Source organism: Biomphalaria glabrata, chromosome 7, assembly GCF_947242115.1.
Source record: "Biomphalaria glabrata chromosome 7, xgBioGlab47.1, whole genome shotgun sequence".
NCBI classification, from domain to species: Eukaryota; Metazoa; Mollusca; class Gastropoda; family Planorbidae; genus Biomphalaria; species Biomphalaria glabrata.
In genome coordinates, this window is record NC_074717.1 from 25,508,539 (window position 1) to 25,526,250 (window position 17,712).

At 35.1% G+C, this 17,712-nt stretch overlaps 1 protein-coding gene across 1 annotated transcript in view; it reads right to left on the bottom strand.

Moving 5' to 3' along the window:
- Window positions 1-17,402, bottom strand: part of LOC106052864 (uncharacterized) — a 34,262-nt gene extending 16,860 nt beyond the window's left edge. The window contains exon 1 of the mRNA XM_013208322.2: window positions 17,040-17,402. The gene's annotated coding sequence lies outside the window, so the exon portion shown is untranslated. The remainder of the gene's footprint in view (window positions 1-17,039) is intronic.
- Between the last annotated feature and the right edge of the window lie 310 nt (window positions 17,403-17,712).

A 17,712-nucleotide genomic window follows, 5' to 3' on the forward strand; every position in this document is an offset into this window, starting at 1 on the left:
TTTTGGAACTTAAACTGCCTTTCGTTCCATTTTGGTTTGTATGTATATTTCTTCATTTCATTCTCCTCTAGGTGTAGATAATTGTCATAGTAAATATACGGGCCAATGAAACATTGTGAGTGTGTGTATGTATTTTTGGGGGTTTGGGGTTGTGTATAATACGGTTTTTGAAAATGGGTTATTCTAAATAACGTGGTTCTCTAGTTCTAGACCTCGAAATAAAAAAAAACTAAGTAAAGAGTGGAAAAACTATGCGTTGAAAGAGCAAAGCTTCAAAACACTATTTATCAGTAAGTACTAAAAATGGAGACACATTTCTCATTCCATACGCTAGAACAAATTCATACAAGTGCCCCTTCTTCCCTAGTGTAATTAGAGAACGGAATGGGTTGCCTGAATCAGTCAGGAAAACAAATAACTTAGCAAAGTTTAAGTCATTGATTAAAATGCATGATAAGACGAGCAAATATATTTGGTCCCTTTTGACGGGTTGGACAATCCACAAGTCCTTATTTTGGTAGACTTGTACAGTAAAGCCACATTTTGGTAGACTTGTACAGTAAAGCCACATTTTGGTAGACTTGTACAGTAAAGCCACATTTTGGTAGACTTGTACAGTAAAGCCACATTTTGGTAGACTTGTACAGTAAAGCCACATTTTGGTAGACTTGTACAGTAAAGCCACATTTTGGTAGACTTGTACAGTAAAGCCACATTTTGGTAGACTTGTACAGTAAAGCTACGTTTTGGTAGACTTGTACAGTAAAGCCACATTTTGGTAGACTTGTACAGTAAAGCTACGTTTTGGTAGACTTGTACAGTAAAGCCACATTTTGGTAGACTTGTACAGTAAAGCCACATTTTGGTAGACTTGTACAGTAAAGCCACATTTTGGTAGACTTGTACAGTAAAGCCACATTTTGGTAGACTTGTACAGTAAAGCCACATTTTGGTAGACTTGTACAGTAAAGCTACATTTTGGTAGACTTGTACAGTAAAGCCACATTTTGGTAGACTTGTACAGTAAAGCTACGTTTTGGTAGACTTGTACAGTAAAGCCACATTTTGGTAGACTTGTACAGTAAAGCTACGTTTTGGTAGACTTGTACAGTAAAGCCACATTTTGGTAGACTTGTACAGTAAAGCCACATTTTGGTAGACTTGTACAGTAAAGCCACATTTTGGTAGACTTGTACAGTAAAGCTACATTTTGGTAGACTTGTACAGTAAAGCTACATTTTGGTAGACTTGTACAGTAAAGCCACATTTTGGTAGACTTGTACAGTAAAGCCACATTTTGGTAGACTTGTACAGTAAAGCCACATTTTGGTAGACTTGTACAGTAAAGCTACATTTTGGTAGACTTGTACAGTAAAGCCACATTTTGGTAGACTTGTACAGTAAAGCTACATTTTGGTCGACTTGTACAGTAAAGCTACATTTTGGTCGACTTGTACAGTAAAGCTACATTTTGGTCGACTTGTACAGTAAAGCTACGTTTTGGTCGACTTGTACAGTAAAGCTACGTTTTGGTCGACTTGTACAGTAAAGCTACATTTTGGTAGACTTGTACAGTAAAGCTACGTTTTGGTCGACTTGTACAGTAAAGCTACGTTTTGGTCGACTTGTACAGTAAAGCTACGTTTTGGTCGACTTGTACAGTAAAGCTACGTTTTGGTCGACTTGTACAGTAAAGCTACGTTTTGGTCGACTTGTACAGTAAAGCTACATTTTGGTCGACTTGTACAGTAAAGCTACGTTTTGGTCGACTTGTACAGTAAAGCTACGTTTTGGTCGACTTGTACAGTAAAGCTACGTTTGAGTCGACAAGGCGTAAAATATAACTTTAAAATGCATAAAAAGAATTAAAAAAAAAAGAATGTATACATCAGGAACATTGTCTTAAGTGATTAAATATGTATTGATGACGTCAAGGAACGCGTTCCGTTCCTTACATACTGTTCAGAAGAACAAAAAACAATTAGCAGCAAGCCACGTCAAAAGGCCATTTTTGTGAACTCAAATACAAAGGCCAGCGGCCCATACAATTCATGCCTGATCGATTTTTATTTTTAATGGCACATTAACTCAGAAATAGCATTATATGAATACCCATAGAATTGGGTTTGAGTCTCAAGGGAGAAATAGAATATTCAAGATACAGGGCGATTGAGTTCATTGCCACTGTGCTACATCCGACACGCAAATGTGAAACAAAACAAGAAAACATTGTATCTCAAAATTGTAACATTCATGGGAAGTAATGATGGTTTGAACAAAACAAAATGAACACATTTTACAGCATCAACGCTCAGTACGCATGACGGAAGAAAAAAAAGTGTTGTTTTTTTTTTCCCTTTATTTCTTTTTTTTTTTCAGTGGCCCTGGAAAAAAAAACTACAGGTTTTGTGCTGTCAGTCCGTCTGCCATGGTTTGATCTCAAAACTTAAAAGCGCTAAGGAAAATCCGAATTCACCATCGATGGTATCATGCATAAAATTGGCGCAAAGGCTACTTCTGCTTTTATGAAAGCAAGCTGTTTTGTTTTTTGAACATTTATTGTGCAAACTGAACAATTGCCACATAAGCTTACTCATCAATATTCTTAGAATACACTTCTATAGAGTGAACTTACCATTTCGTCAACTGAAAAATAATTTGTAAAAGTAAAAATTGTAGGGTGAAACCTTCCGTTAGGCGCCATTATCCCAATTGACATTGGAAAGGATTTTATCCAACGGCCATGAGCTCTTCACCACAAGTCCTGTCTGAAGGTTCCACAATGGTAGTGACCATTACTGAGTTGGATCGTACAATATAAGTAGCGTACCAACGTCGCCAGTCTCTGATGACCCCCCCCCCCAGCGTGGAATAGCATGGTGGACTTGTTGGACTGGATTGTCAGGTCTCTGTTCAATCCTCATCCCATATTTAGTTAAAAAAGAAAAGCTCACCCAAGGTAACCTGGCGGAGGCCTGATTCTCTACCCATTATTCGCCTTTCTAGCTCCACTACTTGACGTTTCCACCGAGACGCCACGCCTAGAAAGATAGAATCCTCGGCTGGTGTGCAACAGACAGTTATGGTCTTCAGAAAACATGAACTATCGTTTTTATAAACCTATGTAGCCTAAGTTACCTAATTGACTCTCGATAGTCAAAACATACAATTGACTCTTGGTAGTCACAACTGGATTGTCAGGTCTCTGTTCAATCCTCATCCCATATTTAGTTAAAAAAGAAAAGCTCACCCAAGGTAACCTGGCGGAGGCCTGATTCTCTACCCATTATTCGCCTTTCTAGCTCCACTACTTGACGTTTCCACCGAGACGCCACGCCTAGAAAGATAGAATCCTCGGCTGGTGTGCAACAGACAGTTATGGTCTTCAGAAAACATGAACTATCGTTTTTATAAACCTATGTAGCCTAAGTTACCTAATTGACTCTCGATAGTCAAAACATACGATTGACTCTTGGTAGTCACAACTTAAAGTTGACTCTTGGTAGTCACAACATACAGTTGAATCTTGGTAATCACAACATACAGTTGACTCTCGATAGCCAAAACATACAATTGACTCTTGGTAGTCACAACATACAGTTGACTCTTGGTAGTCACAACATACAGTTGAATCATGGTAGTCACAACATACAACTGACTTTTAGTAGTCACAACATACAGTTGACTCTTGGTAGTCACAACATACAATTGACTCTTGATAATCACAACATACAGTTGACTCTTGGTAGTCACAACATACAATTGACTCTTGGTAGTCACAACATACAGTTGACTCTTGGTAGTTTGGGACTGGAAGAGTGTCGACCGAAAAAGTCGGATTAAAAAAGGTTACATTTACTTCAAAGAATTTAACCGTATCGTATAAAAAAAGTTATTTATTATGTAATTAAGACTTTCAACGGTATAAAGGAAAAAAAAACATTAATAAAAAAAAATTAGATGAATTTACGTCAGTGCCGTGTCAGATTTCTGAATGTGTCGGATAATGAAGTGTCGGATTATGAAGTGTCGGACTATCAAAAGTCAACTGTATGTTGTGTGCACATACCTATATAACACAAAGAAAAAAAACTACTGATGGAGACGTCTAAATAAAGGCGTGAGCCTTAGAAAGACTATTGAGTTGGTTGGCTAAGCCAGATAAATTAGTGAGATCAAGATGGTCACTCAGGGATGCTTTAATCAGTCTCTGAAACTTTATTATCAGGCCATACAAGTCTCAAACACAGCTATTGATTTCTAGATTTTGTTATCGTCACAAATTAAATTACTTTGTGGTAGCAAGCACACACACACAAAAAAGAAAATAACGTGTCTGTAAGTTCAACTTAGAAACTTTTTTTTTCATCTTTTTAAAAAAAAAACTCCTCTTATTATCTTGCAAACTTTTAATGGGTTCAGGACAGTGGGTGAAACCTGGACACGGTGAAAACACTGGTTTGACCGTTATAATTTTCAAAATATAATCAGCTACAATTTAATGTAGCTATTTCGAACATATTCTCATTTGCCTTAAATGTTTTATCCACAGATCTCTCTCTCTCTCTCTCTCTCTTCTTATCTGGTATTTATCAAATCACAGACCTATATATAGAGATTGTTATGTACGTAACTCTTTTTTAAGCTGCAGTTAAAATCTACTTTATTTTGAAATTTACTGCTAAACTACTGTAACGGTACTGCGCATGGTCCATTTCTCAACATTTCCAATATAAGGGTTTTCCTTACAGAGCAGAAAATTAATTTTGACTCCAGGTTAAAGTTGAGAGAACCGCAAGGGTCAGGGCTCAAGGCTTTTTAAAAATGATAATGACCCATCACCTGCATGATACACCTATTTTTCGGTTTATAAATGGATGTGGAAAAACTTCATTACATAGCTATCTACCAGGAATTCAATTTTTTTTAAAATTGGAGGTGTTCACCAAGTTTTTACCTTCTTAAAGATAGTCACAATTGTGGAACACTATAGATGTCATTTATTTGACCTGCGCATTTAGCTTATTATTTACATAGTGATTTAGATTATCGGAATTTAAATATGAGTTTCTATTAGTAGGCCTATACATAAATAAATTTATGATTACCAGACGTCCAGCAAAAAGAGGACAAATCATAATATCAAATAATATCATATATGTAATATTAATATAACAAAAAAGAATTAAAGAATAGTGGGAAATAAAACCTTGTAAGGAAAATCAGGGTAGTGTGACGTCAATTAAATTAAAGAGATACAGAATTCTAATGTGACAATGTGTTGTTTTAAGCTTTATTAAAATAAAATTAATGTAAAGGATAAGGAGTTCAAGTATTATATAAGACTAATAAATATATGCTTTATATAAGCTTTGTTCCGACATTTTTTACCGTGTTCCGCAATTGTGACTTCTTAAAAAATCCTATTCCGTAATTGTGACTGACCACATCTCAGTCGATATGAATGTAAAATTTAAATATATGTTGAAAAAGTAAACAATATGTCTATTTTTATCAGAAAATTGATGAGCAATGCCTAGATACTTTTAGTTTTTCCATAGGTCTAACCATTACGGAGCAAAAAATTGAAAACTAAAAGTAGCTGCAAACTGTTCAGCAATAGTGACTCTACTTCTATGTATATTATATGTAGACTGGACATAGAGTAGAGTCACTATTGCGGAACAGGCATGTTTGCGGAACAGCTAGTCGAAATTAGTTAAAATCTACTTTATTTTGAAATTTTCTGCTAAACTACTCTAACGGTACTGCGCATGGTCCATTTCTCTACATTTTTGATATACAGGTTTTCCTTTAACAGCAGAAAATTAATTTTGACTCCAGGTTAAAGTTGACAGGTGTGGAATCGTCCATTATTTTTCACGTACCAGGAGAACCGCATAGGTCAAGGCTTAAGGCTTTTTAAAAATGATAATGACCCATCACCTGCATCATACACCTAATTTTCGGTTTATAAATGGATGTGAAAAAACGTAATTTCATAGCCATCTTTCCGGAATTCAATTTTTAAAAAATTGGGAGGTGTTTACCCAGGTTTTACCTTTTTAAAGATAGTCACAATTGTGGAACACTATATATGTTATTCATTTGACCTGCGCATTTAGCTTAATATTTACATAGTGATTTGGATTTTCGGAATTTAAATACGAGTTTGCATTAGTATACATAAATTTAAAAACATTTAGTGAATAATATTAGATATAATATAGAATTTATGATTACCAGACGTCCAGAAAAAAGTAGACAAATCATAATATCAAATATCATATAGACCTATATAATATTAATATAACAAAAAAGAATGTGGAAAATAATAACCTTGTAAGGAAAATCAGAGTAGTGTGACGTCAATTACAATTAAAGAAGAGGTAAAGAATCTAAAATGTGAGTCTTAGATCTAATGTGTGTCTTTAGCTTTAATTTTTTTTTTAAATGTAAAGAGTAAGGAGTTCAAGTATTATATAAGACTTTATATAGGCTTTGTTCCGACATTTTTACCGTGTTCCGCAATTGTGACTTCTTAAAAAATCCTGTTCGTAATTGTGACTGACCATATCTCAGTCGAGTTGAATTTTTAAATTTAAATATGTGTTGAAAAACTAAACAATGTGTCCATTTTATCGGAAAATGGATGGGCAATGCCTAGATACTTTTAGTTTTTCCATAGGTCTAACAATTACGGAGCAAAAAATTCAAAACTAAAAGAAGCTGCAAACTGTTCCGCAATAGTGACTTTACTATAGAGATCTTTTAACACTACAAAAAATGTCGTGAAATTTTTTTAAAAGTTAAATCAAGGCGTTGTTTTGCAAAGTAGTTGTAAGAAGTAAAGTGTTTTTTTTTCAACCCTAACCTATGTAACATATAGGCGCCTAATTTAATTTTTAGATCTAGATCAAAAATAAGAGTAGGCCTACTCTCGTCTTATAATTATTATTTTGCTATTTTTAGATGCATAATCTAGAAAGATCTAGGTAATCAATCTATTTAAATGTACATAGGATGATAAACAAAAAAAAAAAAACCAGACATCATTAATTATTTCGATCTATGATTTCTGAAAGATTATCTCAATGTAAACTAACCGGAAATGCCTTTGTTTCATATATTTGCCTGAATATATAGGGCTGTGATTAATAGCCCATTCTAAAGAAAATCAGAGAAATGATTTTGCATTATTTCTAAACTTTGAAAATAAAGAACATTACTTTTCTAAGACAATCGACTTCCCTTACAGCTTGAAAAAGAGTTATGTACATAAGAATATATAGATATAGGTCTGTGGATCGATCAGTCGCGTATAAGAATTTTTTTCCGATTTCCAGTCTAGATATAATAGTCAATGGAAAAGTCATTCCAAATTTAAGAAAATCGATCTTTTCTTTGAAAAGTAATGATCTCTAGTTTTCAAAGTTTAGAAATAATGCAATACCATTTTGTGGATTTTAAATAGAATGGGCTTTTAATCACAAAACTATATATGTGCTGAAATCTATGAAATAAAGCCATTTCCTGTTAGTTTCCATTGTCATAATGAGATGGATGCACAGTCATAAACTATGCTCGACAATACACTGCCTACATGAATACTTCTGGTAAATAGCAGCGCATGGTGGGTCGACTAGTGTATTTTTATTGTTTGTAAATTATATTTCTGGTGTCCGAGCAAAATACATCTGTTAAAGGAAGGTAACTCTTGGATTGTCAGTACAGCGTATCATTTAATTCTAACGTGTTAGATTTTTCTTTGATAATAACACTATGGGCTAATGAATTTTTGACCCAGAGAGCTCATAGGGTTAGGGTAAACAATGTTATATCTAATGAACGCATAGTTAACACAGGGGCGCCCCAGGGGGCTGTGACATCGCCATTGTGGTTCATTTTGTACACCAATGATTTTCGATCCGCTAGTTCTTGTAGCTCCTTCACAAAATTCGCTGATGATGCGGCTCTTCTTGCCCTGCTCTCAGAGAGCTCAGACGTAAATGAGTATTTCAAAGAATTAGAACACATTGAGGAATACTGTAAAGATAATTTTTTATTATTAAATGTAAAAAAAAACAAAGAAATGATAATCGATTTTCGCAGGGACAAGAAGGAAAATGATATTGTTTCTGTAGCTGGAGAGAGTATTGAAATTGTGCAAACCTTTAAATACCTTGGTACTATCCTAGACAATAAACTAAATTTTACTGCAAATACTGATTATATCAGCAAAAAAGGGCAGCAAAGATTACGACTACTAAGAAAACTGTCCTCGTTTAATGTTAGCGAAAAGGCCTTGGCTATGTTTTATCACGCTCACATCTGCAATATTTTCAGTTTTAATATCACTGCCTGGTATGGCAATCTGAGCATTAAAAATAGGAATAAACTTAATAGAATCCTCAATGCTGCTGGCAAAATCATTGGCAAAAAACAAACCCCATTTGGGCAGTTGTTTGAGACAAACATTTATAAAAAAGCTAACAAGATCCTCGAAATAAAGAATCACCCTTTGTGTCAGGATTTTGTGATTTTACCATCACAAAAGAGATACAAGACACCGATAGCAAAGACAAACAGACACAAACACTCTTTTGTTCCCCTGGCAATCAAATCATTAAACAAGAACAATCTGGTATAAACTTTGTCACATGTAAATTATGAGTGAGTCTGGTGTGAATGTACACTTTGGTTTCTTATAGTTATAATGTTTTTTGTTTGGTGTAATGCACAAATTGTAAGACAAATTTCCTTACGGATAATAAAGATTATTATTATTATTATTATTATTATTTTGAAAATACTCTATAAAATAAACTTGTTTCTTTTTTTAGTTTAAAATGTTATTTCTTCCTTTAATATTACGGCATGTATTTACTAGTTGCAATACTTGAATTAATAGTATGAGTATACATTAGACTTATATCCGCATCAATCGAGATAATGTAGTTTCACTCAATTTCAAAATATAATTAAACTATAAAAAAAAAAAATTTGTAAAGAATATATAATTAAACTATTTAAACTTTACTTTTTTTTTGGTTGGGGGATGGGGTTGATCTAAACCTAGCTAATCATCGGACTGTATGCCTACGGTTCGATCTAATTCTTTTTACATTGCATAAATATTTCTCCATAATAAAATCAGTAATAAGATAGATGTGTCTTACATAATCGTTCTTGCACATTAAAATTGATTAAAAAAGGATGTCTAAAATAAATATTTGTACTTGTATTTTATCCTTGAATAAAAACCTTAAGAAACGAAGAATACTTCATTTATTTAAAAAGTATATCAACTTATATAACGGAAACTTTTAATGATACCGGTTTAAAATTTCAGTAAATAAAATGTAAAATTTCAAGAAATAAAATTTAAAATTTCAATAAATAAAATTTAAAATTTCAATAAATAAAATTTAAAATTTCAATAAATAAAATTTAAAATTTCAATAAATAAAACATAGATTTAGAATTTTACATTGAGATGTAGTAACCATTAAATATATAGAAACAAAATTGCTGGAGTTTTATGAAACATTTGACCTGTGTAACTATTTTAGTGTAAACAAATTCTTGACTAACCATGAAACAAAAAAACAATTGATATTGGCCGTAGGTGTCGTTCCCCTCAACAGCATTGTTTTTGATGATTGTTTAGACTGCACATCAATTCATAATGCTTTGAATTAGAGGCCCCACTCACAATAAGACACTACGTCTGCCAATTATTCAAAATTATTGTCGAAAAATGAGCTCGATCTCACAATTAACCTTCTACTGAGTAGGATCAACATTCATTTCTTAACAAAGATGCTTCAAAAACCCTTGTCTCCTAGTTAATGAAACATGTAAAACATTCAGTCAGAACAGTCTTCAGGTTTCCACACTTGTGACGAACAATAGACATTCAGAATATCTAGAGATTCAACATGTGACGTGAAGTCCTGGCAAGCTATATGTTTTCAAATGATCAGAAGTTTAAGGACCTTTTTCTCGATGAGCCCGTGAGGAACATGTGCACCTTGTGTACCGTCACATACCTTGTTTTCATGGACATACAGTGCACAGTAGAGACCACTTTGGGTTCAGTCACACTTACAGGACGGGCCCCAACGTCATATTCCCGAAGCCGGGACAACGGGTACACTGCTACGCCACTGACTTGACCATGGGATTCAGATGGCCACATTTGACTTTGTGTGTGTGTTAGTGTTTTTAAGAGTTGCTTTTTTTTTTTAAAGAAGAAGAGGAGGGGAATAATTTGAAATAAATGTATAAGAAAGAAAAAAGAAACTATTTTATGTTACTTTTGTTCCCTACTTTTGTTTTCACTGATGAGCTGGTATGACATCATTGTTTTCCAAAGGTACACTTAAGCTTTTTCCTCATCTAGGTTAACATTGTGAGCAATAGAACATGAAAAAAAATGTCCAGCAAGCTTTTTGCATGTGTGTGTCTATGGTATTGCCTGCCCAGCGTGTGAATTCCGAGTACAAGTGAAGCGAGCATTGTAGAAATGATTTCAGACAGACCAAGAAACGAAACTATAATTATTTAATGTCGGATGTGCACTGGCCGCAAATTCTCTTGAATTTACGAATCGATTCGAGAGGAAGAATCGATTACTCACGCTAAAAGAGCTCTCTAAATTTCTAAGATTTCGATCTTTTTTTTTTTCTGTCGCTTAGAATTTGCTTTAACATTTTTCAGTTATCGTGTTACTTTGAGTTTCTTCAAAGACTTTTTAAATTCTATTTCTTGGAATATGCTTTAAGATCTCTACTAAGGGTTCAATGAATGTCCAGTAAGGGGACGCATGAAATAGGATATAGTAAAGAGCTTAAAAAAATTAGGAGGTGCGGTGGCTGAGCGGTAAAGCGCTTGGCTTCTGAACCGGGGCTCCCGGGTTCGAATCCTGGTGAAGACTGGGATTTTTAATTTCGGGATCTTTGGGCGCCTCTGAGTCCACCCATCTCTAACAAAAGTAAAGGCGGTTGGTCGTTGTGTTGGCCACATGACACCCAGGTTAACACGATGACCTTTACATCTGCCCTAAACACCACAAGGTCTGGAAGAGGAACTTTACTAAAGAGCTCAAATAAAGCGGTCTACACAACTCTAGACCACGATCACATCATAAGCGAATATATGAACAAAATGTTAATCAGTGAAAGAAACAATCGATTGGAACATCTAAAACACAGCCCACCTAACGTTAGCAACGGTGCTGTAACACCGCCCACCTAACGTTAGCAACGGTGCTGTAACACCGCCCACCTAACGTTAGCAACGGTGCTGTAACACCGCCCACCTAACGTTAGCAACGGTGCTGTAACACCGGCCACCTAACGTTAGCAACGGTGCTGTAACACCGGCCACCTAACGTTAGCAACGGTGCTGTAACACCGCCCACCTAACGTTAGCAACGGTGCTGTAACACCGCCCACCTAACGTTAGCAACGGTGCTGTAACACCGGCCACCTAACGTTAGCAACGGTGCTGTAACACCGCCCACCTAACGTTAGCAACGGTGCTGTAACACCGGCCACCTAACGTTAGCAACGGTGCTGTAACACCGGCCACCTAACGTTAGCAACGGTGCTGTAACACCGCCCACCTAACGTTAGCAACGGTGCTGTAACACCGCCCACCTAACGTTAGCAACGGTGCTGTAACACCGGCCACCTAACGTTAGCAACGGTGCTGTAACACCGCCCACCTAACGTTAGCAACGGTGCTGTAACACCGGCCACCTAACGTTAGCAACGGTGCTGTAACACCGGCCACCTAACGTTAGCAACGGTGCTGTAACACCGGCCACCTTACGTTAGCAACGGTGCTGTAACACCGGCCACCTAACGTTAGCAACGGTGCTGTAACACCGGCCACCTAACGTTAGCAACGGTGCTGTAACACCGCCCACCTAACGTTAGCAACGGTGCTGTAACACCGGCCACCTAACGTTAGCAACGGTGCTGTAACACCGGCCACCTAACGTTAGCAACGGTGCTGTAACACCGGCCACCTTACGTTAGCAACGGTGCTGTAACACCGGCCACCTAACGTTAGCAACGGTGCTGTAACACCGGCCACCTTACGTTAGCAACGGTGCTGTAACACCGGCCACCTAACGTTAGCAACGGTGCTGTAACACCGGCCACCTAACGTTAGCAACGGTGCTGTAACACCGGCCACCTAACGTTAGCAACGGTGCTGTAACACCGGCAACCTAACGTTAGCAACGGTGCTGTAACACAGGCCACCTAACATTAGCAATGGTAACATGCAAATGACAGACAAGTTTCAGGATTTTTTTCTTTAATTTTTAGAGGGACTAAAGCTGGTGGTGCCAGTTCTAATAGCTTAAAGTGCCTGGAAATGGATAGGCTTGACTTATTGATGCGTTGAGCCAAGGGATACGAGGATACAGCCACAATGTTTGGAATTCATGAGGGAGTGCAGGCAATATTAAAAATCAACAAAACAGAAATTGTAATGGATGTGTACACAACCAATTGTATTCGATATGTGGTCAGAAAAATGCTTTCATTTTCGGTACTGTAACAAATGCTTTCTTTCATCGCCGCTTTTACCATTCAATGTTAGACACGTGAAAGAAATATTTGATGGCCTAGATTGAAGCTCTTCGGCACCACCGCTCTGAAAATAGCTTTCATGTATAACATTCATTGCTTTATTTTTGGGCACAGGTACTTAAAAAAAAGAAAGTCAAAACTACACAAGTTACTTCAAATCAAAGGGTTATACATTGACGTAGCGGTGACTAAGATAGACTATACACTAAATTCTTACAGAAAAGTATGACATATTATCTAACAAGGTTACAAAGACAGTATGTGTGGAAAAACAAACTCAAAATCGGCCCCCGAAGTGGTCCACCCAGGCAGGTAAAAAGGCAGGTTTCAATATTTTCAGAAAGAATATCATAATGAAATTCTATCAAAGGCAAATGACAGAGAAGAATGGAGAAAAAAGGGTTGACTGATCCTGTGTGGTGCCCCAAAGGTCCAACAGCCCAAGGAATAGGTGAAAGTGAATGTGAAACTAGATGTGAACCTGGCCAAACTGATGTCATATAATTATTATCTAATTGATCTAATTGTTTTGTAAAGAGTCAATCTCTTATTCGAAGTCTCAAGAAAAAGCAACAAGATTATTTCCGTAAATAAAATCGTTTAGTTGAGTCTGTAGTCTGGAGTGTCAACCACGACAGTTCACGTGATAATAGGAAAAACTACTTATTAGTTGTTGTTTTAAATTATGTGCATATTAAATAGATTTTTTCTCTTTAAAAAAATTAAACATTTTTTTTGTAAATGTAATAGTTAGTATGAGAGAACTTACTTAACTGTGCAATAAATTTGTAAAAAAAATTTTTTTTTTACAAAAAATCTAAAACCGTTTGCATAAATGTGTTAGAAATATGGTAAAAAGACATCTCCCTTACTAAATAGCCTTCCGTGTTTGTTACTATTAATAGTGAATAGTTATACAAATTGTGTATTTTTATGAACAGACTGCTTGCACAGTTGATTTTACAAATTAAATTTTTCGCTTTCAGAAAAGAAAAAAATAGCCGTTGCATCAGAACTTTGAAAGGTCTTAATTATAATGATGTAGGATTTTCAATATCTTTTCTAGTTTACGAGATCTAAACGGGACGGACGGACAGACATTTCACACAAAACTAATAGCGTCTTTTCCCCTTTCGGGGGCCGTTAAAAATTCTATTAAGATAACTCTTGTCAAATACAACCAAGATGTTATTGCAAAAGAAGAATAAGTTTAAATAATATGATAATGTCGTGTTAGTAATCTCAAGATACCGGATGCACTATTCAAGTAGAGAACAAGAGATTAATGCTGGAGTGCATTGATCCCTTTTATGCTGAGCCAGAGGACAAGATATTTTAGCAGAAACTAGAATACATCTGAAAGCAACAAAATTGAATCTTAAAGAAGTAAAGACTGGCGAGCGTTTTAATTTATAATTCAAAATGGTTAACCAATGGGACTTCAAGGGACCTCTACCAGTTTTTGATGAGCCTTAAACTGCTTCTTTCCGAATGCATGACCACGTGGTATCATGTAAAAGAAGATTTTCAAAACTGAAGTTAATTGAGAACTTTTCATTAAGAAATTTTGAGACGCAAATTTCAAATCAGGCAGTTCTGTCCATTGAAAACGAAACCGCTAAAACCGCATGGTTCCTATTGTTTTTGTTTCAATACTTTATTTTGTTGTCAGTTGTATAATGGAAGTATTGTCTTTTTTTTTAATGTAATTGTTGAATGTTTTTCTTGCTCATAGTCTAGTTATGTCTTGTGATTTATTATATTCTAGTTATGTCTTGTGATTGTCTTTTTATTATATTCTAGTTATGTCTTGTGATTTATTATATTCTAGTTATGTCTTGTGATTTATTATATTCTAGTTATGTCTTGTGATTTATTACATTCTAGTTATGTCTTGTGATTTATTTTATTCTAGTTATGTCTTGTGATTTATTATATTCTAGTTATGTCTTGTGATTTATTATATTCTAGTTATGTCTTGTGATTTATTTTATTCTAGTTATGTCTTGTGATTTATTTTATTCTAGTTATGTCTTGTGATTTATTATATTCTAGTTATGTCTTGTGATTTATTATATTCTAGTTATGTCTTGTGATTTATTATATTCTAGTTATGTCTTGTGATTTATTTTATTCTAGTTATGTCTTGTGATTTATTTTATTCTAGTTATGTCTTGTGATTTATTATATTCTAGTTGGTTGATCGTGAAAATCTCCAATAGTCCCGCTCAAAAACGAACTTCGCGTCAAAACGGCTGCGCAGAAACGGTTGCTCCAAAATTCCTGCTTCAAAGCCTTATTATTGATGGATATTATTTGAGATATAGTATTGATATTATGCATAGAAACATTGTATAAGTAATATATATGCATATTGTCATAATTTAATTCTGGAAGTCCAGCTAATGATTTCTACCAAAGAATTAAGATGTTGGGCAAAATGTTCCTGAACGTCGATTCATTTACTAAACTCTTTCACGTTTTGAAGTGTGTTTAAAAAAAACACCAAATTTAATTTTAAGACGATTATCTTTTGAAAAAATATATAACGGTCAAATTAGAGTTTTCTTTATCTAGTAATTGTTTTTCCAAAGGCTATATAGCCTTTATAAACTGTAAAATTTCTCGAAAAATATAGCTGTTTTCGAAATCTGTGTTCACCCACGTAGATTTCAGGTTTAACCAATCAATTCGCAAGCTATTAAGAGGAATAGTGAAAACAGAGATTCGATTTATCATTTGTATGGAAAAACTAGAAAACAACAATGACAACAACAAGGTTACAAAGACAGTTTGTGTGGAAACACAGCTCAAAATGGGCCCCCGAAGTGGTCCAACAAGGCAGGAAAAAAGGCAGGTTTCAATATTTTCAGAAGAATATCGGTATTAAATTCTATCAGAAGTGGTCCACCCAGACAGGTAAAAAGGCAGGTATCAATATTTTCAGAAAGAATATCATAATGAAATTCTATCAAAAGCAAATGACAAAGAAGAATGGAGAAAGAAGGTTGACAGATTCTGTGTGGTGCCTCAAAAGTCCAGCAGACCAAGGTATAGGTGAAAGTGAATGTGAAGTTAGATGTGAACCTGGCCTAACTGATGTCTTATAATAAGTATCTAATTGATCTAATTGTTTTGTAAAGGGTCAGTCTCTTATTCAAAGCCTCAAGAAAAAAACATTTCCGTTTAAAAAAATTAAATTCTTAAGTTTTGTGTTCCATGATGGTATGAATGCACCGCAGTTCACGCGATAATATGAAAAACTACTTATTAATTGTTGTTTTAAATTATGTTTAACTTATTTGCATAGTAAATAAATTTTTTCTCTTTAAAAAAAGTAAACATTTTTGTAAATGTAGTATTTAGTATGACAGAACTTACATAACTTAGCAATACAAATGCAAGAAAATATATATATTTTTTGACCAAAAATCTAAAACCGTTTGCATAAATGTGTTAGAAAAATTGTAAACCGTGACCCCCTTACTAAAAAAGCCTCCAGTGTTTGATACTATTAATAGTGAATAGTTGTAAAAATGGTGTATTTTTATGCTTGCATATTTAATTTAAAAAATTAGATTTTTCGCTTTCAGAAAAGAAAAAAGTACCCGTTGCATCAGAACTTTGAATGATCTAAAATATCATGATGTCCAATTTTCATTTTCTCTTCTACTTTCTGAGACCTAAACGGGATAGACGGACAGACAGATCACACAAAACTAATAGCGTCTTTTCCCCTTTCGGGGGCCGCTAATAAAAACACTTCGATTCAAAGAGTTTTATATCTGGCACATAGATCTAGGAGATAACGCGTCTTAACTTAATATTTAGTAGCGTAAAATAAAATATCCTCGTATGTGGGTTAGGGTTACGGTCAGGTATCAGTAAGTGAAAATATGAATTTTTAAAAATAATTTTTAAATTTATTTTTCGGATGACCACAGGACACTTTTATTATTCAATGCAATGTACTTTTTCTTCTAAAAAAATATTACACAACTACAAATAGAATCAATATAATCAAGTTCACACACTAAGAAATTCTATTGCTACATTGCACTTTCAACAATTTTACGGATTTTTCTTTCTTTTTCTTTTTTCAATAGAGACTTTTTTGTTTTAATTTGCTGAGGTGCTTCATCCAAAGAATTTTAGTATCTATTTTTCAGAAAATCCCTGTTATTAAAAATAATTTAACTTAAGCTCAAACGTACGCCAACACATTTATAGGTTAGGGTTGGTTTTTTAAAAAAATAGATTTGCTCATTGTTAACCGTCGGCCATGGACACAGATAAGCGTTACATCATCTTCTCCAGAGTTCGAAAGGGGTACCTACCCCCCCCCCCCCCCCCCCCCCCCAAGTTTCCCAAGTTGTAAGTAAGATTAAAAGCGCACACTTCAAATTTATTATAGACATTTCCACTACTTACTTTGGTTTCTTGTTGCCTATTCTTTTGATTTAAAACGTTATATAAAAAGTGAAACACAAAACGTCGTTGATGTACGTACACACAAAAAAAGAAACGACACAATCCTTTGGAATTACATTTTGTTCCAGAGACTTTGACTACATTTCCAAATATAAAAACTTAGTTGAACACACATTTGCAAACTGTCTGTAAGACTGGCGATAATGCTTAAAAATAAGAGCCCAAAGGAAGTTCATATTCCTCACTCACTTTTTCTTTCCCTCCCTTTCCTTTGGTCGTATTTTTTCCCCCTTGGTGCAATGGGGTGACTATTCCTAAAACACGGCACGCGCGCGGGTCACACAGTTATGCGGCATAGACAAAGGGACGTCACCCATGCTTGCATGGGTAACATTAATGCTGGAACCTTTGCGACGAGTAAGCTTTCCCTTTGCGATAGTTAGATCATGACCAGGAGGGGTGGGGGTGCGCTAAAATGTGGGTTGCGTTCATCCAAAATCTACAAATGTCCATCGATTGATGGCAAGTCTAGTGTTTGTAGCCCTGGACAAATTTCATCATGTAATGGAGGTGTGTGCAACTGATAACGGACAATAGGACATTGTTATTAACATAATCAAATTTTCATGAATTAAAAAAAAACTACAACATAATTTCAGATTGAGAATGCATT